We start from the raw sequence: 25,980 nt of genomic DNA, 5'->3' as shown, positions 1-25,980 counted from the left end.
GAGAGGTGAAACAATCTATCAACTTACTTCTAAAAGTGGGGGTGGCACAGAATCAACTGTTTACCCTCAGTCAGTCAATTTATTTTACTAATTTAGCAGGAAATAAACCCAGCAAAAATTGGATCATTTTCTGCTGAACTAGTGAGTTAAATGGGCTGATGAAATTATCTGACAAGTTTCATTAGTGTGAGGGAAGGGGTGGAACTGCACTGCTAGAAAGTTAAGAAGGGACTAGGAAGGAAGGATTAAGATTCATCTTTTTTTGGTGGAAAGTGAACAACTGGATCAGCTCAGCTACATTTGACAAATTTTATATTGAAAATTGTGGAATCCAGTCTTGCAATATTAAGATCCCTTTTCCATTTACCATCCAAAACACAGATGCCTATTCCTTCCCAGTGGTGGGTAAAGACCAGACTAGACACCTATAGGGGCTATGAAGACATGGGGCAGTGTCAGCCCCGCTATACCAACGACTGTGGAGGCTCAGCCACACCAAGTGAGAATGTGGTCTTCAGACACTGTGGCTAGTAACATCTGAAAAGTTCTACCAACGTATGTGAATTGTGGTTTTGAGAGATTTCAAAGACCAAGAGTACATGGAGGGGAGGCTGAGTGATACAGGTAATTTGTTAGGGGAGGGCACAAGCAAAGGAGAGGGGTGGTGAGATGGCCTGTGGCATAGGGAGAGCCTGGAGGAGGAGGAGGGTAGCGGAGAAGATGTGGCATTGTTGTAAGACTGGAGGGGGAAGAGGCAATAACACAGAGCCAGCTCAGGTCTACTAGGACTTCTTAGATCAGATTCTGTGCTGTGTGAATGCAGCTGTACTGTCTTCAGGGAGAAGCCAGATTTTGAGGCTATGCAGTCTCTTTAATGCAGAGTTAATAATGTTGGTTCGGAGCCAGCTGTTCCTGGAGCTGTGAACAGTGAAGGTGCATTGCAGGAACCCCACAGGGTCAGGCTGGTCTCATAGCCGTGCCCACCCAAGCCAGCCCTGCTTCTCAGTGAGAGCAGAGCAGTAGAGCAAAACAGCTGGTGCTGGGAGCCTAGCATCTACACCAGAAGCATCGCAGGAGGTTTCACTGCAGACTAGACCATGTCTAGTTCCCAGGATTAAATCCTTCTTAGCAGTTGGAGTGCATTGGGTGCACTCATGGAGTTCATCTTCTGGTTTAGCTTTGTGAGAAAGGAATGCAGTTCACGTCCTCAGAGACTGCTCAGTGATTTGAATGCAAGTACAATAAATATGGGTGATTGGGAGAATTGCTTTAAAAACACACTCCTGCTTTGAACCAGAAAGCTAATTTAAGCACGCACATGAGGATCAGCAAATCTGTATCTAGTTTGTCTTCTGAAAAGCACCTGGGTGGCTTGACATGGCCTTGGCCTCTTTTCTGGGTCTGGGGGGGACCATTGCATTCCAATGTGTCACAGGGACAATGCTACCTCTCAGTGTTCTGGCCCTGGTTGTCTCGGGGGACCACAGTGCTGTAGCAGGACTGAGCGTCCGTGCTGAACGCCGCCGGCACACCCAGCTCTGGGTCTTCCCTGAGTGACAGCAGGCACGCTGCGCCCAGATTTTCAGATTTCAACCCTGTTTGACTCAGATTTCAATCCCACAGTTTGTTTTGCATACATGTTCGTTGGCCAGCTGGCCATAAGAAAAGGCAGATAAAACTGCTCTGTGGCCGAGGTTTGAGGTAAGTTGTTTTGTGTTGTCCTATGAGCATGCCTAACTCCCTAACTCTTTAAAGAAAACATGTTGAAAAATCAGAGGGCCGTTCAGTCCCTGTGCCCTGACAAGGTTTTGGCCTTTTCTTCTCAATCTCCCAACAACTTCACCACTTTGAAGGAAATTCTGGTAAAACACAGGTAAAGCCCAGCCAGAGTATTGCCTGTAGGTCACCAAACCCATCCTGTGCAAGCAGCTGCGGCCCCTCTCTAGTAGGAAATCTACTTAACCTGTACTCCACGGTCAAACTTTAGATTTTGGGGCCTTGAAGAAATTGCCAGAGCTGCAAAAAGCTTTTTTCCCCCCAGTACTATCTTGATGAGCAGATTTAGCACCTGCCAGGCTGGGAGCACCCACACAAGGGATGGAAGCTGAGGAGAGGGGCGGGCAGGAAAGGCTCCACAGGTGGGATCGATAGGCCCTGATGAGCCCAGGTTTCGGCCATTTCAGCGCGTGGTAGGTGGGAGAGGGTGTGCTTGTGGTGACAGGTTAGTAAGGGAGCTTTGTCTTTGGTGTACTGAGGGCAGGGGAGGCGGGATAGCTGTTGATAATTTTGCTTTTTCTGCTGGTAGGAAAAACTGTTTCTGTCCTGTGGTTTGTTGGGTGGGTTCTGGTTTTTTGGGTTTTTTTTGGGTTTTTTTTTTGGTTGTTTTTTTTTTTTTTTCAATATGGACACTGAGTTCATGTAGGCAGGCAAAGGAGGGGCAGGTTTGGGGCTCAGGTGTGCTGTTTCTTTCTAGAGAACTCATTTACAGAGCAGTGCTCTCTGCAGTAGGCCCGGATTTGTTGGGGTGTTAAATCTATGCTGTGTTTCGGTCTGGGTGGTAATGTTACACTTGCTCAACTGTTTTTGTTGTTTTTAAAGCCCCAACATTTGTATACACTGTAACTGTAGCCAGACCCACCTCTTGGATGTAGAGAGGCAGTGGTAGAAATAGTACCTCAACTCTGATGGGCAAAGGATATTTGTCCAAGGCCCAAAAGATAGTTAATGCCCCTTTTGATTTGACCATGTTGGTAGTATAAAATTTAATTTAAAAGTAATAGAAATAATAAATAGTGACTATATTTTCAACATATGAAATAAAGTATTTAAAGATATACATGCATGCCCACATGGTAGGGATTCTGCAGAGGCAAGTTGGGAACGAGATATTCTAGCCATAATAGTAACGTAACTAAGTGTATTTGTCATTGGATAGTAAATGTAAGCAGTTATTGTTTATAGCACAGAGTGAGTAAACTTGCAAAGTTTGGTGAGGTTGCTTCAACAGCGTGCATGTACACTGCTAGTAAGGCCTTGCATAGACCTCCCAAAGAGCTGTAGCTGTGTGTCCTGAGAATGGTATGTACAGCTCTACTCCAGACATGGGCATCTAGCTTGCATCCCATTTGCTTGTTAGTGAATGACATTGGTTGCTTTTTGATACCAATGGCCAAGGTGAAAAAAAAAAAAAAAAAAAGCAGCCACAGCTTTTTGAAAAATTTTTGTTAATTTTTCTTTAAAGATAATGGTTTGCCTTCTCGCATAAAAATAAACAGATTTACTGTGTCCCAGCATCTGGGTCATTTCAGCAAATGGGTCAATGACTGCAATGTGAGATTTTTTTATTCTGCTTATAAAAGTGCCTGCTACACAAAATAGTTAATATGAGGTGGTAATATGCCAAGTAGGGGCTTGTAATGTGCTGATGGACCTATTCTGCATTTTATTTTCTAAAGTTGTCTTTCTACAGGGCTATCAAACTGGTATATAACATTTATTTGTTAAAAATATAATGATTTGTTTTCTGCCAGTGCTAATTACTTCTGCTATATAGTGGGTTTTGGTACCTTGCAGCAACCTATAATCACCAGAAGTTATCTGATATTTTTTGCTGTGTTCTTCCTGCTGTGGTTTTTCTTTTATCCATAGCTCTGTATTTCATTATACTAGTAGCCAGGTTTTTTTGCCATCCTACTGTGTTTAAATACTAATTTGGACTCTACTGATTGTTGAACTATGTTTTTAGAAAGAAAATATGAAAAATTAAAGCAGCCTTGCTGTAAACAGATGCTCTCAAAAGCATTTGCCTTATTAAGATAAGAACAATTTTTTTCTTTTTTTTTTTTTTTTTTTGTTAAATGACTGTTGCCTTCAGATTCTAAAAATAGATCACTGCTTTAACAAGCATGGAGAACCATGCTGTGTTTTAGCCTCTGTGGGTATAGATATAGTAGGCGACTTAGGCTAAACTTTTAGTTTAGTTTAAAGTTAATAGTGGAATTCCTGAACTGACTTTAAACTATCCAGTTTCAGAGCAAATAGCTGTAAATCCAGTAGCTTGAAGACAAAATGATTAGTCAGCTTTTCCCACAGATTTTTCAGTCTCTTACATGTACTATGTTTATGCCATTAGCCTGTTGTTCCTAAAATACAGTACATAGAGTGAATATGTGAAACAAGTGGGGAGGAGCATCACAGGTTGACTGGAGGGGGCTGAGGTGGAGGAAAGAAAATAGGATGTTTTAGAACATGTTGGCCAATAATAGTATAGAAGCCAAGCAGTGATGGTAGTCAGCTTGTTGTTTTCCTATTTGTTTACAAATAGGGTTAGAGCTATGCAAAACAATGTTAGAATTTTAATGAAGATTATTCCTGACTTTTTTTTTTTAATAGGGATTTTCCTTGTTGGAAGGAGGGAATGGAAAAGGAAGTGCTAATAGGAGGAATAGGTTGGAAAGTTACTGGCAGAGCAAAGTGTAGTCAATTCTGTAGAGGAAGGAAGATAAAACTATGCAGAGTTTTCCGGAATGTTTGAAGTGAAAATAGAAAAGAATTAATTATATAAGATTTAATGCTCAGGGATTTAAAGCTCACTGTAAGATGAGCCAGAAAGATGAACTTATTGGTAATACCCTGAGTGGGAAGGAGTGAAATTGATCTTCGGTGGTTGGAGAGGAGGATTTTGCAGTTTTCAAGACATGAAGTGGTCAGGTCTCAACCTTGAATCAGACCAGTATAAGTGGAGAGGAAACATGAGAAACAAGTTCAGAAAATATGGTAAGGTGCACACAATGAGGTATGTTAGTTGACAGATATGGCTGTAACAGAAGCAAAACCAAGACTGTGACCTCTGGTGCAGTCTATTATGGTAAATGATGGAGTAAGCAGAAAAGTTCAGAGGCAAGATTTACAACTTAATTTGGGAAAGCTTAAGTTTTATTACTAAAAGTGACTGGTCCTTATTTTGCAGATAGATTGTATTTAATAACATAAGGAGAAAATCTCAAGCTAATTTAAGTTGTTTTTTTCATATAAATGTTATTTTAATAAGCTGAAGAGCTTCTAGGGCATTTTCTTATTGTGTTAGTAATATACTTCTTGGGTGGTTGAAAGCATGAGACCAAAGGAAAAGAAATACACTAATATCACAATATTATATGCCCTGGAGTGTTCTAACAATGTAGTATTTGGTCCAGAGCTAGATCAAAACACCTGGAGTTTATGTGTTTCTCCATCTGAGGACCTCAGCTCATTAGTGGCTAGCAGAAGTGTCCCATTACTCATGTCCCTGCTGTAATCTTTCGCTGTGTCGGGAACGAGGATGCTGCCTTGCTTTCTGACAGAATACATGGAGTTGTGACTAAATAAGGTTTATGCTGGAATGGAAAGATTTTATTCTACCATATGCATGTAGAAAAGGGATAACATTTTTCAGGTTGTAGAGTTACTGCTGTCTTTGTTTCTTATCTGTTCTTGACTTTTATAATTTGTGAAGCTATTTCTGAACAGAATGAGTATTGGATGTTTGCACTAGATGCATTCATCTTATAGGGAAAGAAGAAACAAATGCACTATCAGTTACAAACTTATTAATCTTCAAAAGATGAAGCAAGGCAGTCCCACTTAGGGAAACTGAGTTTTCAGCCTTTTAATCTCATGGCCTCTCCTGAGACCCACATGCAAATAGGAAACCAGTGACCCAGTTCTCCTTCAGGCTGTAGTAACAAGTGTGAATGTGTTCATAGTGTAAACAGGGACTTCTCTATGTAGTGATTTAGTATGAATGAGGGGCTCCGAACTTAAAGGAAACTGGTGTATGTTTCTGGCCAGCATGTTCGAGTTGTGTAGTTGTGGGAGCACTGCTACTTTTTCTACTTCATACAAGGGTGCAACTTTGTACCAGAACAGCAGTTCCCACTCCTGGTCTCCCTTAACGTAGGAACAGAGGCTCAGATGACCTTGATGACAGAGTGGAAAATATCCCCTACCTACAATGTAGGGAGGCATAGAAGTTTAATGATTTTAGTCAAGGCAGACTATGTATATATCTGACCTCTGCAATGCAACATTCAGTTGATGGATTCAATAAGACCTTGATTTATATTCCTTTCCTTTTAGGTAAAAGGGATAGAGTTATTATCAATGTGTATGACCTAGCCTTTCCTTCTGACAGAGTCAACAGTGGAATGAAAACCCTGATGTATAGCTGTTTAGTTAAGGCACTCCATGCAAAATCTGGGAGATGGGTTCTTGAACTGGATTGTGAAATCTTGAATGAGAATCGTGGCTTCCTTTGTTGAGTGTTGTTACACACTGCTGATCTGTTGTGCATCAACATTCAGTATCTATGATTTTGCATATTATGCGTTTTATTTTTAAGTTAAAGCCTGCTTCTGGCTTATCTGACAGGTAATTCAGAATATGCAATTCTCCTTTCCTTTGGTCCCTCAGTGTACTTCCCCCTTTCCCTCTTGGCTATTTGGGTAGGGTAGCTGGCAACTAGTAAGCAACTCCTTTCCTTCATTTGGAGGGGGAAACAACACAAAAGGAAACATCTGGATTTTGTGGAGAAAAGGTCTGCAATGGCATTTTACTTTGTTTAGCTGTGTTCATGAGTTTGCTGCTAGCTCGTTTTCTTGAACATCGTTAAATAGAAAGTAAATCATGTCAAAGTTAGTCCCTGACTTATTACTGGTTTTAATGAGGGGAAATAGAACTTTTTAAAGTTAAGGCAGTGCCTACTTATATGGCAAAGGTTTGCTTATTGAAAACCTCTGTTAGTTATCTACATAAACTGATCGTAAGGGAAAACAATGGCAGTAGATAGATGAAACACTTCTTCCTTTCAGATGAACATCAATAAAACTTGTTCCCTTCAAAATAATTGGGGGGATCCCAATGTGAGGAAAGGGAAAGACATTACAACTCGTGTTGGAGAGGAAGAATTTGATTAAAATAAGAAATTTATGCCCAGCATTGACCTGCGTTGTTACGATTGAAAGTAGGATAAAATATTTCTATTTTGATAGGAAAAAGATAGAGTCAAAGCCCTGTGCTTTTGGCTTAGAAACCTACTGGTGACACTTTGAAATGATCAAGGTGTTCAGGCAGTGATAGGATGGGTTGGTCTCTCTCTCTCTCTCTCCATCTCCTGTTCCAGTGAACTGGAAGAAATGCAAATGGAAAGCAATTTTAAAGTTTAGATTTAAAAGATATGTCAGTCCTGGGCTGCATGAATAACTGCAGCTGTCTTAAAACAAAGACTTAGGGTTTTTTTTTCCTTAAAAAAAAAAAAAAAAAAAAAAAGGCATCTGGAGCCGTTAGGCCCAGCTCTTTTCCTCTAGATCTGCAGTTTTAATTCGGAGGTTGCAAAGTTTGTGTCTGCTACCATTTGTATTCATAAGGTAGAAATTCCTTTTAGCATCTAGTGGTTGCAGTCCTCCACGTAAAGTCACTATAGTACCATTCATAATGCTTACGTGACAAATCCTTCGCTTACAGTCTGCATGGGACATTCCTGGTATAGCTGTCTTGCACGCAATCTGATGTGCCCTGGCTCACGATAAACATTTTTTGGGAAAAATAAACAACAGACTGATATTTAAAAAATACCAAACATCAAAAGCCAGGAAAATCACTATAATTTTGTCTCCATTTACTTATTATCATTTGCATATGTGAATAGACAGACTCGTACAGTCTGTAGTTAACAGTAAATAGGCAGAAGTCTTTGTCGAAATAGCCTGATATTTTCCCTGCTCCTGCCTGACCTCTTTCCCCTCCCCATACTCCTCTTTGTCCATGTTAGGCATGCTTCTACTTCACCTCTGCAAGAGGAGCTTACATGGAGGTCGCATGTAGCCAGATGTGTTCTGGAGGGTCTGGAGCAGGATGCCTGGTGGGGATGGCTACCCAACTGCGGTGGGGCTAGCCCAGGGTGTGCTTCCCTGATGTGCCCACCCCACCAGTTGCACTTGCCCAGTGTTCAGGAACAAAAGCCAAGCTGACAGGCACGAGGAAGACCCATAACTAGATCATGACTCCTGGCTCGCCATAATGATGATCCTGAATCTTATTGTTTTTCTAAGAAAAACAAAAGCTCACTGCCTCCGTCCAACTCCATTCCCATAGCAGTAAAGGTAGTAAAAATTGTATCAAATAGTAATTAGCAAAAGAGAAATAGTTCCTTTAATGAAAACTTTCAGAAACTCATGCCATTTGAACAGTATGACATTCAGTGTACTGTAAACTTTGCTAAGTTGCATCAACATTCCTTAGCTTTCCTGTCAGTCCAACCCAAACCATGTTTCAATCATATTGTCTACTAAATTGTGAATTATATCCTCAGAGACCCAAGAAAGTTTTAAATGTTCAAAAATCTAGAGCTATAGCTCTTTTGTGAGTAACACTTTATAATGGGTCACTAGACTGGATTTGGTATTAAGTCTGAGAGCTTTGTTGTGTTGCTTGGAATGACAGGATTAATGTTAGAAGACAGAAACTGCCAAAAATCAGAACATACAGTGTCAAGACAGCACTAATTAGAAAGACTATGACATTTCCTAGGTCTATGGAGAGGCTTTGTATTTAATCCATTAATTAATACGTATGAATGTCACTTTTTTCTTTCCTTTCAAAGGTGGGTGATGGGTAAGAGGGTATAATTATTTCCTATAGTTTCCTCTGAAATCAAAGATCAAAATTTTTACTCACAGGCTGAAGTTTAAGGGAATGAAGGGCTACAGATAGTGGTACCCATATTTATTGGACATCTTCAGGGCATTGAGGCTTCTTGGTTCAATCTGAGCCTTTGTTTTAACTCTGGGCTTCAGCACATCAAGTGTATAGGGTCCAGTCTTTTGTGTACTTTTATTTCCCTACCATGTAGAAAGGGATTTTCATGGCTAGGGAAAGCAGGTTTTGCCAGAAACTTTTCTCATCCAAATAGAACTGGCGAGTGGCCAAAAATGTGCTGGTTCTTCTTTGGTTGTGAATTTTAATTTCCAGACAGCTCCTTTTAGTGCTTGTTCACATAGCCTTTGCTTCTCTCATCACTACTGTGAAGGGGTGCAAGCAGGTTCCTCGTGCCAAAGGTAAAATCTACAGGCTCAGCCTCCAATCCCAGCCCCTCAGGTAGGTTATGGGGTGGGGGTCTCCCCTTTGCTGGCCATCCTGCTCTACCTGGGTGGTGGAGGCTATCAGCAGTGTGGCCCACTAGGCATGCAGCGTGGCCCACAGCTTTCAAAGTCCTCACTCATCTGTCTGCCTGATGGGCAGATGAAAGCCAGGCTACTCAGCATGCAGATGGTAGTGCAGGTTGCCCTACAGTTGAAAAATGATAAGGAGATTTTTACTTGGTTGGGTAGAAACTTCTTCACGCTCTTGTGAATAAAAAGCTTTTTTTTTTTTTTTTTTTTTTTTTTTTAAAAAAAAAAAACAACTTGTCATTCATTCAACAGTGTGAAATCTCCTCATTTTGAAGTATCAAGTGTTTTTCCCTAGCAACAAGATTTTTCTTGTAAATGACAGATTGGATGTAGGAGCAGGGTGGGGCAGGGTGAAAATATATATTTCTTAAAATACTGTTCAATAACTATTGTCTTTACAGCTCTAGTGTTAAAATCATACTACTGACTGTTTATTTTAAGTAAGGTTCCCTTACATGCTAACCAAATTTGACTTATAAAATTTGTTCTTAAATTGACACACACAATACTAAGTTTTAAATATAAAAATAATTTATAGCTCATACATCTCAATTCTGTATCACCATGCAGGAATAATTTGTCTAAAATATTCCTTAATAAAAGGCACGTACTTGAACATGGGCGCTAAAATCTATGGTACAGTACTTTAAAAGCCTGTTTGCATTTTGTCTGTTTCTTTAAAGGGCTTCCGTATTGTCTCGGGCTCCCCTGGAAATGCAGTAAGGATTCGTATCACATCTCGGTTGCCATGGCAACAGCAGTCTTTCCCATAATGAGCTGCATCATCTGAACTGATGTCACAGCATCATGCAGCAGGTCACACAAGGCACCTCCTAGTATTGCATCTTACAGATGTGCCGTAAACATCAAAAGAGGATGATTTGAACAGGACATGGTAAGTGTAAAATGTTGTGCTATTCTTAATTGCACCATTATTTTTTCCTGTTTTATAAGGTTTTCCTAATATGAGAATGTGTGGGGTTTGCCTTGTGAAAATCATTTTGAAGAAAGATGCTGCATGCCTAAATATTATTTTTCAGGCAGGCAGGCTAAGACAAAGGCCTACAGAAAACGCATTCAGTCTGAATGTTTAGACTTGTCTTTGCATTTGTGGTAATACCCTGAAGATTTGAAGAGAATATATTTAAATTCCACAATCCAATTAAAGTTGCTATAGTCTGATTTGCTTAAATTGAAAGAATAGCTGTTTTCAATTTTAATGCCATAAATGTGGCTTGTTCCTTTCCCTGTCTCTTTATTTAAGCATTACTATTATGTGTGGCTGCTTTTCTAACCTATTTTATTTCAATAGCATGAGTACCACCTATTTACTTTCACTGGCCTTCCATAACATGATAGTACAGAAAATACTCTGCGAACCAGTGCTGAACAAGCAACTGGAACAGTATTGATTTTAAACATGGTTCAGTACTGTCCTATTTCTGTTAGTATTCTTAAAAAAAGCAAAACATTGTTATAATTGTTGAATAATAACCAGCTATTTTGAAAGTACAGTAGCTTTTAGCTTTTCAACTGTTTGACTTTATTTCAATCTGTTTTTTTTAATAGTAATATGAATTTAGTGAATTTTAGATCTATCTTTTACTGGAAGAAGAACAAGCTGCTTTTTTTTTTTTTTTTTTTTTCCCTTCCCCTTCCCTGCTGCAACTGCAGTAAAAGGTGTAGCCAAAGATTCAGGCATTCTGAGGAGCTTTGCTATGAATAAAATAATAATAGGAATACTTATAAAGGCTTCCATCTCTATCATGGGAAGAAAATACATGTCTTTTATATTTAGCAAGCTGGTTAAAATCATGTTTATAATATCTAGCAATTCTTTACAATGTCCAATATTTGTTTATTTTGTATTAAGGTCTTGCTTCTGGAGGCCAGGCTAATTTTGCTTAACTTCAAGTTAATCTTGGTGGATGGTATACAACAACATTAATTGTTTGATTTTTGCATGTTTAAAAGAGTCAGTCTTTCAGCTGCTTGCTATTAGAAGGAAAGAAAAGACCAGACACATGTCATTTTAATTGATCAATATGTCCACTAGGAATTAGGGAGTGGTCTCTGACTCTGTTCTCTCTGTGTAGTTTATATTTCAAAAGTGCAGCAAGAAACAATAGCAACCACTAATCTTGTAGCAATGTCTATATTTATTGTGGGTTTTAGTCCCTAATACTTGATAAAGTATGGAGTAGTAAATATGAGGTCTGACTGCTCTTCATAGGGATGGGTGCAATGGTCTTGTCTGGCACAAACTGGAATGGAGCTCCTATATCTTTATTAGACAGTCTGTACTGCATCATATATGTTTTTTTCAGCATGGTCTGGGTACAGTTGTTGGGTTTTTTTCCTACTGTAAAACACAAAGCAGATGACTGTAAATGAACATTAGAATCATGTTGCTTTATTTATCTGTGGTGTATTTTACAGTATGAAAGTAGTGGTATCCTGCGCTTGCTGTGCTCTCATCAGGCAAACTTGGAAGGTATGAGTTAGCAAGAGGGTGGGAGGGAGGGCGGGACAGCTGCTGTCTGGCTAGCGTCAGAATTAGAGATGTGAAGAGAGCTGGTGAGCAATGCATTTAACTTGCAACTTTAGGGACCATCAAAGAACAGTTAATAAGGAGTAGATGTAAGAAATGCTTGGTTGAAATATTATGCCTTTATTAATAATAATGTATTTTGTTAGATTTTGCAAGTGACTTGATTATCACTAGAATTTCTCAGATGAGTTAAAAATGAGGGGAAATATATTGGGGGGGAAAAAAGGACAACTTTTGACAGTATTAATGGGGAGATGACCTGCTATGAAGCCCCTAGTGCAGATTTTTTTTTATATTTTTCTAATAACGAGAATACAAATAATGTTGTTTTTTAAACATTATTTTTTTAAAAGTTCCTGTTACTCTCTATTCCATGCAATTCTCACAGCATTGTTTGCCCTGGGAAACACCTGCTAATAATGGAGCTGTGATGACACTACTTGTTTCTTGGTGAACATCTCAGCTAATTCTGACTCCAGATGAATGCCTTGATTGTAGAATACTTCCTGTTCATTTTTGTATGGGCCCAAGTGTTTCACTGAGGTCTGTATATGAGGATACGGAAGAGTATGGAGTGATGAAGAAGGTCTTATTGTGAAGAGCAAGCCTGATTGCCTGAGTCAGAGCATGACCAAATGTAGAAACAGTACAGATGTAATACAATTTTGCTTGCTGTTGAGGCAGATTCATAATTGCTACAATTATGAGTGAGACAGCATTCAACAGTAGGAAAACTGTGTTGCTTTCAGTTTTGTTCCACAGCTGCTTTTACTCATCATTACTGAAGGCAATACATTTTGTAAATACATGTATTCTTCCCGGAAGTAGCTGAATTTGGACACTTAATCTGGAGGCTAGAGTTCTTCTGTATATGCAGTTTCATACTGACCTGTAGTTGGAGATGGGCGTATGCTAGTGAACTGAAAGAATGTTACTGTTTAATCTTTACTTTGCTCTAAAGGATTTTATTATATCATCAATTAAATAGTTCCTACACAGCTTAGCACTGAACACAGAGCGAAACAGAAGCTTAGTTCCTCCCAAAACAGCTGTAGGAGTTGATGACAAAACCTGACTCCAGCAATGGAAGTTGGTACAATTTTAATACTTCTTGGAACTTTTTGTCAGCATATGACAATGCAATGCCTACTTAGAGTGGATCAGAGCATGTCTTCAATGGAAGGAAGCCTTCTTTCTTCTCTAAAGAGGAGTTGAGGGAACCCTGTGCTCTAGACTTTATCTGCTATAGGTCATGTTGCAGTGGAACAGTGGTGGGTGGGTGTCCTGTCCCTCCACCCCTGACAAGTCTGGAATGGGTCTGTGTCCAGGAACTTAGCTCTGGAAAGTCAAGTCAAAGGAGTCCTCTTTATCAGAAGTGCTCAGGCATTGATTAGAACTGGTGGAATTTCCAAAATGCTGGTGAAATATTTCCTTCAAAATAATTGAGGAATTAAAAATAATTAAAAAAACCCAATCCCATGCCATGTCTTAATTTACTTGCACTCTTCTGTAAAAACTACTGCTGTGTCATGAAAGAAATATTGACAGAATTCTGGGCTTGATTTTTTTTTTTTTCTGGTCTGTGCTGAGTGCTACTAGCTTCAGGGAGAGGTACAGTTGGCCAGAATGTCTGAAGTTCCAGAGTTGTATTTAAAAGAAAAAAGATTTGTATGTATTAAAAGGTACCATGTTTGTCTGTTGGAATAGTATATTTATGTTTTGTATTATAAGTACGGCCTATGCAATTTAATGAAGTGTCTGTATGTTCTGTAATGAGACATTATACTGATATTACTGGCATAAAAGTAATGATACATGAATGCAAAGATGACTTCAAGGAATCATCTTGCAACTAGTTTATGTCTGAATACTAACATTTCTGTGGACTGGAGGGGAAAAGGTGCCTTTTGCTTTGCCCTTTTGATGAAAACAGCCACTCATTAAAACAGATTCTAGCTGCAGAAAGTAAGAAAAGTTGTCTATGTTACTCCTATCACGAGTCACCTGGGCTGGGCCAGGTCTTTCCTGACACAGGAAGGGAAGGAGCAAAAGCTAAGCTGGATGGAGAGCCAGGAGGAGTCTAGATTGCTGCTCTATGCAGTGAGGGAGCAGGACAGTGGATTGAAGTGGCAATGGACGGGCAACCATATCTGACATCGCTGTCATGATTCAGAACTCTCCTGAAAAGGCAGCTGCCACCCTGGGCTTCTCAGCTTCTGCAGGCTTTGGCATAGGGGAAGGGAGACCTCAGCTACATTCCTAACCCTAATGAGTTTTTGCTATAGACGTTTTCTATTTTGTCAGTGCTTAAAGGCTCCCTGTCCCTTGTTTGCTGAGTGGGCTTGTATGCTGGTTAATCAGTTCTCTTGTACAAAGGCCCATGGGGTATTTTCTTTCTCATATTTAGTTTTGTATCTAATATTTTCTATTCTATTGATTCTATTCTATTGATTTAGAAATAAAAGCCCCTAACCCCACTTCACATCCATTAAATCAGACCTAAAAATGCATAATATAAATCCCTTAACTGGTTTGGTAAGGTCATAGTAGTTTTAACTACAAGAATAGTCATGCTACATATATATACACACACGTGTGTATTTATATAATGTCAGAAGGGTCATCACAAAAATCACTCTTTAAGAATGTCAGTGTGCTTTCCTGAAGCAAAAGGTTTCTTATTTTTAAAATGCCTTCAGAAAATCTTTGCTTCATGAGGGAAGGTGTTGGGGAATAAAGAAAAAAACAATCCAGATAGCTCTTCCCTTCCTGTTTTGTGGTTGAACTACAGGTTTCAAATATCTAGACTCTTGGGTACTTTGAATCCCAGCAAGGCTGACTCAGCTTTTCATCCCTCCAAGGTCAAAAAATTCAGCTCTGTGCAGTTTACAATGTCTGGCGCTTTCAGACAAGATGTTTAAAGCCAGAAATGCTCTCCGCTCTGTGTGAACTCTCAATTCTCATGGCGTGTGTCAGATACAGGCTTGTCCTAGTAGCCTTGGCCAAAATGCTGCTGCCTCCTGCTTCTTGTCCAGTATTCAATCCTGGTGCCAGGCAAGGAGGGACTTTCTCTCAACTGCTGAATGAGTGTCTTCTAAGGCACCTGGAAGTGGAGATAACTTGTAAAGTGAGTGAAGTGTTCTCCAGCCCAGGGGATAATCATTGTGTTCTGTGGAGAGTATCGGCCTCAAAGTTAAGGGTGGAGGATGAGCACTGTGAATTATGGTGACATTCTTACCTTTGCTAGCTAAGTGGCTTCTGGAACTGTTAAGAGCACCCAGGGCAAGGAGTCAGCTCTCCGGAGGACTGATTGTTTTGCAGGATGAAGCAGTAAAAAGGCGCTGTGCAAGGGGAAACACAGGACCCTATGTGCGGCAGTCAGGCTCCTGTGAACCTGAGTGCAGGCACAGAAAGGCCTGACCCCAAGTACTGCTGGTGCACTAAGTCCAATTACTTTCTCATAGATACCAAGTATACTAAGCATATAGCCGAAATGTGCTCTCTCTCTTTGGCAAAGAGATCTTTCAAGTGATAGGGATTTCTATGAGGAAATAGCTCTGTGAAATAGATTTCCCAGCCCCCCATGGTACAGTGTCTTGTGGGAGCTGACACACTTAAAAAGATGGCCTTCGTTAGCATTAGGTTGTACTAAAAGAAGTCCTAGCTTTTAGGTGAGGAAGCACCCAACTGCAATAATTAGTTCTGTTTTCAGCCTGTGTATCTATTACTTCTGCGTATGTGTTTTTTCTTTCAAGAGTTGCCCTGTACTGCTTGTCTTGTAAGCTCGATGTTGTCATAGTTTCAGGATTAGGATGCAGACATGAAATCTCTTCATGAGCTGTGAAAGAATAATACAAATTTTTACCAGCTTGGTGTGTGGCTAAAATAAAGGAGGCATGTATCTGAACATAAAACAAGTCTCCCCCCACCCCCTGCCCCCCGTGTCATTTTCGCAGCATTTGGTCTCTGGACTAAAAGCTGGTAGCTGAGTCTCTACTTCAGTCTTAAAATACATCCCACCTAACATAACTCCCTGCACACTATGTTAGACTTGCCTTTCTTGTTTTCAGCTCCTGCTCAATTCTATCATATGTTGATTTCCTTTGCGCCTTTCTTGCTCCTTCCAGCTTTCTGTTCCTGAATGTTATGCCTGTAAATGCTCTCGTCTAACAAGTTGTCATTCCTCTCTTATTGAAATCACTTGGAAAAAAGTTGCATTTCCTCTGGACAGTCTCTAAAAAGTGGTTTATGAAAAGTTGTATACAGAAAGCTTGTGGGACTTCAGGGTTATTACTACATTTTAAAATAGCAAAACAATTCAGATATCCCTACCAAAGTTTGGATAGGACCCTTACAGTGCTAGGGGCTGTACAAATACCTGAGAAATGGTGAAGCCTTTCCTGACTAGATTGCATTAATTTTCAGTTTAAATTGAAGTGAGAAACTATTTTCCTCACTTTTCCTAATATCCCTTATAAGGGATAAGTAACATGCCTGGAAAACCTTTGGCAGACCTGGGAGAAGCAGCTTTTTTTCTTATTGCTTATATAGTACTTCAGAAAGAATATATTCTTTTATCTGTCTTTGTACTTTCCTGTTTGTTCTTCTGAGTTTGTTTTCTGAGGTTGGTGGTTCTCTGTTGTTGTTTGTATTGGGTAAAGCTGAGCTCATAGTGGAGATCCATGAAACTTCACTGGATTTAACACAAAAAATGATTGTTACCTACCCTAAATTAGGCTGCAACTCTAACATCATGAGCTTGGGAACTTTCTAGTCTTTCAAAAGAGGAGGATCTGCTTGCTAACCTTTTTTAGACAAACCTTGTTTGTACTGTTTAAAAGAAAACAAATAATAAAAATCCATACCTTAGTTGCTGGAAACTGGACCTTTATATGCGTAGTTGGCAACAGAAAGGAAAAAGTTCTGTGCCGCTTGGTTTTTAAAAAAAAAATTAGCGCATTTGTTCTAAAAGTTTTAAAATGGCGTTTCCTCTATTGGCTAGATAAGTGCTTGTCCTTTGTTTGACAGATTGCTGTGACAGAATATTCACTGCCAAGGCAGTCGATATAAAAATATTTCTGCAAAATAGATGAAAAAAATTTAAGAAAACAATATTCCTGCCTACTGAAATATTAGGCTTATTAGGTAGGAAATTGGAAAGTAAGGATAAATGCCTGGTTTGCACTACAAAGTACAACCTTAAATGCTTGTAACTGAGCCCACTGAGAAATAAAGTGAAACAGGTGACTTGTTTTGCCCTTTCGATAAGATTTTTGACAGGTATTTATTTGATAGAGACTGATAGAATTCATACAGTGAGTACAAACCAAAAAGGAGCCAGATATTGTTAAGTCTGAGGGCCGTGTAAGATTGTTTTTAAGCTGATATTGCAAGACAAGCCTTAAAGAAACTAAAGTAAAATACTGTTTAGCAATGACAAAACTAATGAAAGACTTTTCTCAACGCTTAGTTTTTGTCATGAAAAACTGCACTTCAGAGCTGAGTGCTATTGACAGAATAACTAGGGTCTATTGAGAACGTTTTCAAATAAGGGCATCTTTCAAAACTGTTGCATGTAGCTGCTCCAGGCTGCTTACAATCTTCAAGTGTGTAAGATTGTGTTTAGAAGCAGCTTTTCCTGCTCAGGAGGCTAATTCCCTGGCCAAGGCACTTCTGTACTAGCAAGTATGCATCCTTCCTGTACTTCAAGCTGCACTGCTAGTCTCCTAAAACATACCACATTTTGTTAGAATAATAAATCATATTTTGATTGCCACAAAAAACCCCACCCAAACCCCATAGCTTCAGCTAGAAAAGCTTGCTATCTGTCAGATTTCAGCATATCTAGTCTGTGTTGCTAAGGCAGTGACACAGCAGATATGTGAGTTGCCATTTTAAGGGTCAGCTATTAAAATATGCAGGGTGTATTTCATAGATCTTTAATGCATCATTTAGTCTTGTTCCTTCTCAAAACTTCATCCTAGTATTTTACTAGGTCATTAACAATAACAGCCCAGTTTAGTTTTTGATGACATTATGCACAGATATCTTGGAAAATAATTAGGGGATTTTTGGTTTTTCTTGTACCTGAAGAAGGTGGAGTCCAAATATGGTCTGTGCATGGTGTACGAACAGACAGTGTATCAGCAACAATGATGATTGCTCTTTCAGAAGAAAACAATTTTAACCCTCCAAGTGCTTGACACCTGTTTGCAATGCAATAGCTTTTTAAAGTAAACCTTTAAATAAATGGAGAGACTTCATTTTTGTATTTCTGTGAATTATGCAGAAAACTTCTTTATTATTCCTTTTGTTCAGCTTCATTATGTCATTTTGAATTGGACTTGAACTTCAGTTTCATTTGCTGGTCCCACCTATGTGATCCCTTTTCTTTGTCATAACTTGTAAAGTCACTTTGGTCAAGAGGGATAGATCCCCCTCAAATCTCTGTTGTTTCCTCTTTTCGTTGGGCACTATGGAGAAATGTTTGTCAGCATGTTGAGGACTCGAATGGTGACTTATGTAGGACACTAGTACTAGATTAATATTTGTTTGAGGTAAAGATCTTAGGTGTTCTCCCTCCTGTGCTTGTCATGAAAATGTACCGAAACTAGTATGAGGACTTCCTGCAATTAAATTTTAATGTAAGATAATATAGAATAAGAGCTGGTCAGATAAGTGACAAACTACAAGAAAGGTAGCCTTGAGCAGTGGCCTGTGATAGTTGAATCAAGGAGACCTGGAAACTGCTTCTGGCTCTTGATATTAAATGTAGCCCTTGCACATTGACTCTGAACCTGTGCCTCTTGTTCATCACCTCTGGAATGGACATAATGGTACCGATCCCTTTTGTAAAGCACTCGGTGTAAGTGCTAGGTGACACTACTATCAATTTAACTTTACACACATGCACATATATATACAGGCAAGACAGTAGCAGATGCCAGACAGAATAGTGCATTGCTGAATAAGAGACAGATGTGGGTGCTGAAAATAAAATGTAAAAATCTAAAGGAAGGAAACTAGCTTTTGGGATTTTTGTCCTGGGATAAAGGATTGCACAGTAGAAGACTTATCAAATGTATGGAAAACTTAGTAGTTTTGGCAACACAAAAATTACATTTGTAAGTGTCGTATGCCAAACTGTCGAGCCTGCTTACTTGAAAATAAAAGCTTAATTCCTCAATTAAGTTTGAAAAGACCAGGAAGATCTCTCCGCTGGCTGAGTCTAAGTGATTTTGATATAGACAGAGAGGCAGCAACACCTGGTCTGTAAAGCTTGAGGCAATATGTGCATGCTATTCTGCTGTAAAAGAAATTACTCATTTTTGGGGAAAGAAGGGGGATCCACCATGCTTTTGCATGATCTTCAAGGACTCCTTTCCACAATTAGAGCTTGAAAAGAATTCTACAGAATGCTTTTTTTCTCAGTCATTGCCGAGACTGTTTCACTAAAACACCTATCGTTGATCTTCATGAAACTTTTTTTCCCTAGGTTTTGCTCAGACAGCAAACAACTCAAAACAGCTAATGACTGATGGATATGCATTAAAATGAGATGTAAGGTACACAGGACTAACATCTGTTCTGAATTAGGCAGACCCCTGGGTTCTGGAGATATCGCTCTTTCCAGTCTAATAACTACTTATTTATTTATAGAAACCACAATAGCTCTAAGTGTCAAGTGAGCTAAGGATGTATATTTCCAACTCATGTGCCAATAGCTCAGGGAAGAGGAGCATGGCAAGAAAGGCACCTTATGAGTGATCAAGAGTAAAAGTAGTCCCTACAATCAACCTGTATTGTTTTCTGACTCCCAATGTAATTTAGAATCCACTTCAGTTTAGTCTTCCTTAGGCCTATATACTGGCACATAGCTTTGATTCCCATATTCATCCTTTGAATTGTTAAAAAAAAGAAAAAAAATCTAAGAATGTATATAATATGTAAATAAAACAAGCTAGCATGTTAAACTCAGCACCTAAAATCAGTGTTAGACATATTTAAATTCCAACAGCATATTTTCTTGAACTTTCTTGAATGGCTTATAAATTGAATTTTGTGTTTCTCTGTGTTCTTACTGAGTGTTAATTGTTGATGGAGTATTAGTGGTTTTGTTTGTATTATTCTTATAAACCGACTTGTACCTCATGGTTTTGACTAATCCTTAATAAGTTCAGACTCTGGACAGCAATGATCTGATGAAATGTATGAGGATAAAATAAGGTTCTGAGAAACGTTCTTTGATTTGTCTGGTGCTTTCATTGGTATGGGAGAACCACAGGGAAGGTAGAGTTTGTAGAGAACCTCAACAAACTTTCAGTCTGTAAAATGGTATTTCCTGCCCTGTACATGCAGCCTGAAAATTGTGTTCTGAAAGTGAAATTTGATAACATTTGGAGCCAGGAAAAATGCCAGTTTGGCAGGGCTCAGAATTTTTATTTTTATTTTAGCAATATTTTCCTAGACTGTAGAAGGCCTCCAAGATTATAATTAGCCTGTCTTGGCCTGATTAGTGTTGGGTACTTAAAGATCTTTGATCAGCAAAATAACATACCCTGACCGCCTAGTGGAAGGAAGTCCAGCGTTTCACTTCTCCCTATAGGGAGCTGAGAAAAGAATTGTTTTGGTAGATTAAATCCTTTTATGAGAAAAAACACGGGATGTATTGACTACTTAGAGGTGGTTATCTCCTGGGCCAGGATGCACAGTGCCTTATTCCAGCCTTTCAAAGCGTTTTACTGAAAGTGAGGAAAATATGATCTCTGCCATAAGACTCTGTTTAAACCCTCCTCATCTTATTGATTGTTCATAACTTCTAGCTGCCCCGTAAACAAAAGTTAGCTTTTTTTCTTAAAACCAGAAGCAGGCATCTTTATGTTTACAACTTAAACTTCACACAGAAATGTACTCATTAAAAGCCCAAATATATACATTTTGTGTTGATCTATGCAGTTCTATGATCAGACAAGTTGTAAACAAGCATTTCAGTTTTAATTACATATATTTTAAATCTAACTTCATAAATGAATTTGTATTATTTGCTAGAATGGAAATGCAATTGCCTGTGTTCAACAAAGATTAGAGGATGAATAATTAAATGGAATGTAGAATGTGTATATTGGAAATGGTTCAAAATTTCCTTCTGAACATTGTTTCAAGTAATCCGAAAAGATCTTCACACAGAGAACTAAAATACTTAGGAATATACTATTGCAACATGATTATTTTTGCAAACTAAACTCTGATTGCAAACAATGCAACTATTCATAAAAAACTTCAGAGTTGGTTATACTATCAGTCATCGTGCTACAGTTTGTTTGCAGCATTTTAACAATCTCTTCTAAGAAATCACAGAATCTGATTAAAATGGGATGAAACAGGCAATACTTAAATAACTAACAAAATTCTGTTCAGTGACCCTTTAGAAGGTTGCTAAAGATGTAGGTCACATTACCAGCGATTTAATAGAAAATTTATGAATCTAGTGGCAACTCTGTGGTACTGAGAGTAGAAAAAAGTCCAATAATGTTTCCCCGTTGTTATCAATCACACAGTATTATGCTTTTTGGGTGGTAATGCAATACAAATAAATATCCTTTTTTAAGGGGAGGAAAAACACTGTTCTTTAAGATTAAAAGAGATTAGAGGAGTAGATGTATGGGGGTGGGAATGGAGATTGATATCTGCATTCACTTGACTAGCTTATCAAATGTGTGTGCCAGGGACATTAACTTTGACTCCAAGAAACAAATCTAGAACATAATGAAACACAGAGGGGAAAACTTGATTAAAAACCCCACACAAATAAAATGTGAGCTTCTGAGAGTGAGCTTTTTGTTTTTAAATAAGAGTGAGCAGGCTAAAAAGGCATAATGGTACTTTAATGGTTCCCAGGCTTTGCAGTGAGATAATTCCTGCTGCAGTGACAAGGAAGAAGACTGTCAGAGTTCCCCTGAGAGCAGTGCAGAGGCTGAGAGGAGCAGGGTCTGCAGCAGAGCAGCAGTGAGTGGGGTTTGGTCTACTTATTACCTGTGATGATATTGCATGCTTATAAATTATGTCTTGGAGCTGCCCAGAAATGTCAGCACAAGGTTAGTCTTGAAGCTACCTTAGCACTTTTTTCCTTTCACGATCATTTCTCTCCTGCACCTATTACAGGCATGCCACTGAAACTTGCCTCAGGAGGTGTTTAGTTCTTGGTGCAGGTCTAATTCTGCTCCTGCTGACTTGTCATGTCTCATGTCTAATGGAAATATAAATCTGCGGGCCTTATCCAAGGCTTATTGGAGTCATTAATAAGCTTCAGGCCCAGTACCTTCCCATGTTGTGTGGGTTTTGTTTTTGTGTTTTGTTTTGGTTTGTGTTTTTTTTTTTTCCTGGTTCTGTGATTTCCCCAAGGAGTGTCATGTGGTAAATTGAATGAAGCCAAGTAGCAAACCCATTTGAATGTGTGTGCCTCGTTTGAGATTCAAAGGTTTGAAAAAGGGCTGTGTGACCCTAAGATTTGGGAATAACGTTGTTCCTCGTTTTCCTGTCAAATAATGAAAATGGTATTGCCTGTGAAGTTCAGGCTGCTGTAGTATTGTAGAGTGCTAAAGTATTTTTTGTGTGCTGGAAAGCTGATTAAGATCTGAGCACCAGTAATATTATGCAGATGGGTTTTAAATTCATTTTTCATGAAGATAACATGAATATTTTGCCTTCCTCAGACACCTCTCAGGAAAAAAGTTTTACCAAATTTTGAAGTGCTTTATCCTGGCTGCAATTTTTGAAATATAGCTTTAAAAGGGTAAAGAAGCCAAATTTTTCAGGAATGCATGAAGAGCTTTAAAGGTGTATGGCTTTATTTTCTAAAAGGCTAAGTAAGATATCCATGGCTTGAAAGTAAGTTTAAAAAATTCATTGATTTTTATGTGGCGAGGGCTAGACTGCTTGATATTGTCTTAGAGTTTTGTTGGTTTTGTTTTGCTCTTATCTGAAATAGGAAAAATTCCCAATACTGAATCTGAGAATGAAGACTCTTGTTGTACAGGAAACAGTTTCATGTAGTGATTTCTTCGAACTGAAGCATGATGGCAAACTTAAAACATGAATTTACAGGAATTGTTTATGATAGCCCTAGGGAATAAAGTCCTTTTTAATGACAAAGCAGGGATAATAATGGCAAAGTAGATGAGCAATAAGAACATCAGGGTCAAGATCCACAACTCCGTATGCTGATGTAATTGAACCCAATTTTGCAGAAATCAGTAGGTACAGTAGATGCTGGTTATTTTTGTGGATCCTAAAACCAAATAAGCAGAATACAGTACTGTGATCTGGTTTGGTACTAGTGTTATATTTCTGTGGTTATTGTTAACGTTGCCAGAAACAGAGACTTAGCATGTGGAGTCATGCACAGATGCACACAAAAGTCCTGAGTATCTCCTCCCTAGCCCAAAACACATACTGTGTTACCATGTGAGTCTGAGAGCAGGCCTGCGAAGGAACGTACCAGGAATGTGGCAGGTATGTGACATGATAATTGGGTACTCCCTTCATCACTTATTGACAGGTTAGGTTTTGGTTTGTTTTTTTTTTTTTTTTTTAAAGAAGTGATTCTTCCTGCTAGAAATGTGTGGGGAGTGCTAGACGAGAGAGTCAATAGTATCCCTTTAGGATGCTTGGGCAGACAGGGAAGGGACTTGAAGAAAAGAATGTGCCCAGGGTGTGCTTGTGCTGTCAGGTCACCCTGCTGCACAAGGAGATACAGAGAGGCAGCTGGGAACAGCACAGCTGGTGAGAGAGTTTGGAGAAAGTGTTAGAGAAGGGGCACAGAGCAGGAAGAAAGAGTTTGTTAAGAACTACCTCAAGAAAAAGAGCAGAGAAATTGGGTTGCTACAGGCTGAATGGGTTTGCTGTGGGCTCTAACAAGCTGAGGGAGAATGAGGTAACAGCTGATACAAGCAGGCCAGAAATTAACTGCTGGTTAAAGACTCCACAGGCCCCCACTCCTATTCAGCTCCTGTCAAAATAACATGAACATTGCAAACTCCTCTGTGGCCATCTAATGGGTATGATGCACTATTTCTAGTCATATTGGGAATAAGTCGAAGAAGTTTAAAGTACAATATGTAACAAAATATATCTAATGGCCTTATCCAGTATAGTTACAGCATGCAGAAAATGAATCAGCAGCAGTTTAAGAACATAATAATAAATATAACTTTGGCTAAGCAAGCTCATTTTTTAAATCCTTGGAGACTCTGCAGGATGTTTTAATGGGTCTTTTGTGATGTGGATATTTCCTCAGTTTAAAAACTGGACTAAATAGGTTCATTTTGCATAACTTAGGAGGGAGCCTTCATACGGTAATGATTTTAGGTCACTGCTAAGCTAGACCAGATGTGGATGAATGGCTTAACAGTGAAATGCTGCATATCCCATTACAAAGCTTTTTAGGCCTATATACTTACCCTCTTGGCAATAAGCTTGCAATTAATGAGCAAGTCCTTAATACCTAGTTATATGTCAAAAAAGGCAATAATAGTTCCACCACAGTTCTCAATTATTTTGGGGAACCTTTGAAGCCAGTCATTGACAAAATAAATCGATGGAGCCATCTTTAATTAAGAGTAACTTAATTTGTGTATCATTGCTACCCAGAAAGATAATGTCTCTTTCAGTGGTATAGAGGTTAGCAGAGAACCATATTGAAACCATAAACTAAACCTATTTTCTGGGTGAAAAGAAGGAAATGGTGTGATGTAGAGAGCTCCTAAATAAGGAATGAACTTTCTGAAATACCAGCTGTAGTCTTTAAGATATGAACAGTTCTCGTCTAAAAAGAAGACATTGTTTACTTGCAGAGATCCAAAATTGTTAACCTTCTGTTCTCTGAAATATCAAAAATAACAAAAGATAAACTATCAACGTTTCTTCTTGTTGATATTTAATATGGACTAGAATAGTTCAGTTGGAAGGCACCTACAATGATCATCTAGTCCAATGGCCTGACTAGTTCAGGGCTGACCAAAAGTTAGAACATGTTAAGGGCATTGTCCAAATGCCTCTTTTTAAGGCACTGACAGGCATGGGGCATCAACCACCTCTCTAGGAAACCTGTTCCAGTGTCTGACCACCCTTTTGGTAAAGAAGTGCTTCCTAACGTCCAGTCTAAACCTCCCCTGGCGCAGCTTAGAACCATTCCCACATGTCCTGTTGCTGGATCCCGGGGAGAAGAGGTCAGCATCTCCCCCTCCTCTTCCCCTCCTCAGGAAGCTACAGAGAGCAATCAGGTCCCCCCTCAGCCTCCTTTTCTCCAAACTAGACAAACCCAAAGTCCTTAGCTGCTCCTCATAGGATGTGCCTTCCAGCCCTTTCACCAGCTTTGCTGCCCTCCTCTGGATGCATTCGAGTACCTAAATTGTGGGGCTTGGAATAGCACACAATACTCAAGGTGAGGCCCCACCAATGCTGAATACAGTGGAATAATCACCTCTTTGGACTGGCTGATTATACTGTGTTTGATGCACCCCAGGATGGGGTTTGCCCTCTTGGCTGCCAGGGCACACTGCTGACTCGGATTGCGCCTGCTGTTGACCAGGAACCCCAGATCCCTTTCTGCAGGGCTGCTCTCCAGCCACTCCTCTCTCAATTTATACTTGTGTCCAGTGTTACCCAGCTTTATATTACATTTTAATATAATATAAAGGTAGATGTGAAATGGCTAAAATGATTGGGCTCACAAGCTCAAATAATGTTGAAAGCTTGGTTGTGCTTGCTGCCTAGTCCTTGATTCTTAATTTGCTTGTACATGTCCTCTTTTTTGTTTAAACAGGTGTTTTGCAGTCAGAAATGTTACGTGAACCCTCTGACAATGACAGATCTTCCGCTAAATGTTATGGAGGTGCTTAGTCAATTAACTAATGAAGCCTTTATTGCATCTGTTTTCTCCACCATTAATTTTGTCTATATGTCAATGCTTTGACATAGATTAATAAAACAAAATTTAAGTAAACAGATAAGAATATAATTAAAATCCCTGTTTCTGTAGAACCTTTATATCTTAAAAGTAATTATCAGTCTATTTGTCTATATCATGAAACGATAGATCTGTCCTGTATTTACTTCAACATCAGTCAGCATAGAAAAATCTTTTTTAAAGATATGTGCTGTGACTTTAAAACAAGGAACTGGGCGGGGGGGAGGAGTATTTTTACTGACTTTGCAATATCTGAA

General features: G+C 39.1%; 1 protein-coding gene across 5 annotated transcripts in view; it reads left to right on the top strand.

The window, feature by feature from the left end:
- The first annotated feature begins 10,006 nt into the window (after positions 1-10,006).
- AKAP6 (A-kinase anchoring protein 6) overlaps positions 10,007-25,980 on the top strand; it is a 299,893-nt gene continuing 283,919 nt past the window's right edge. For 2 of the 5 annotated variants that reach the window (XM_041120194.1, XM_029999563.1), the window contains exon 1: positions 10,018-10,101. The gene's annotated coding sequence lies outside the window, so the exon portion shown is untranslated. Of the gene's footprint in view, positions 10,102-10,819; positions 11,138-19,252; positions 19,323-25,980 lie in introns of those variants that run through there. The other 3 variants (XM_029999554.1, XM_029999580.1, XM_029999573.1) reach the window with 3 other exon arrangements.

This window comes from Aquila chrysaetos, chromosome 2, assembly GCF_900496995.4.
Source record: "Aquila chrysaetos chrysaetos chromosome 2, bAquChr1.4, whole genome shotgun sequence".
NCBI classification, from domain to species: domain Eukaryota; kingdom Metazoa; phylum Chordata; class Aves; order Accipitriformes; family Accipitridae; genus Aquila; species Aquila chrysaetos.
This window is presented reverse-complemented; position numbering and strand designations above follow the sequence as displayed.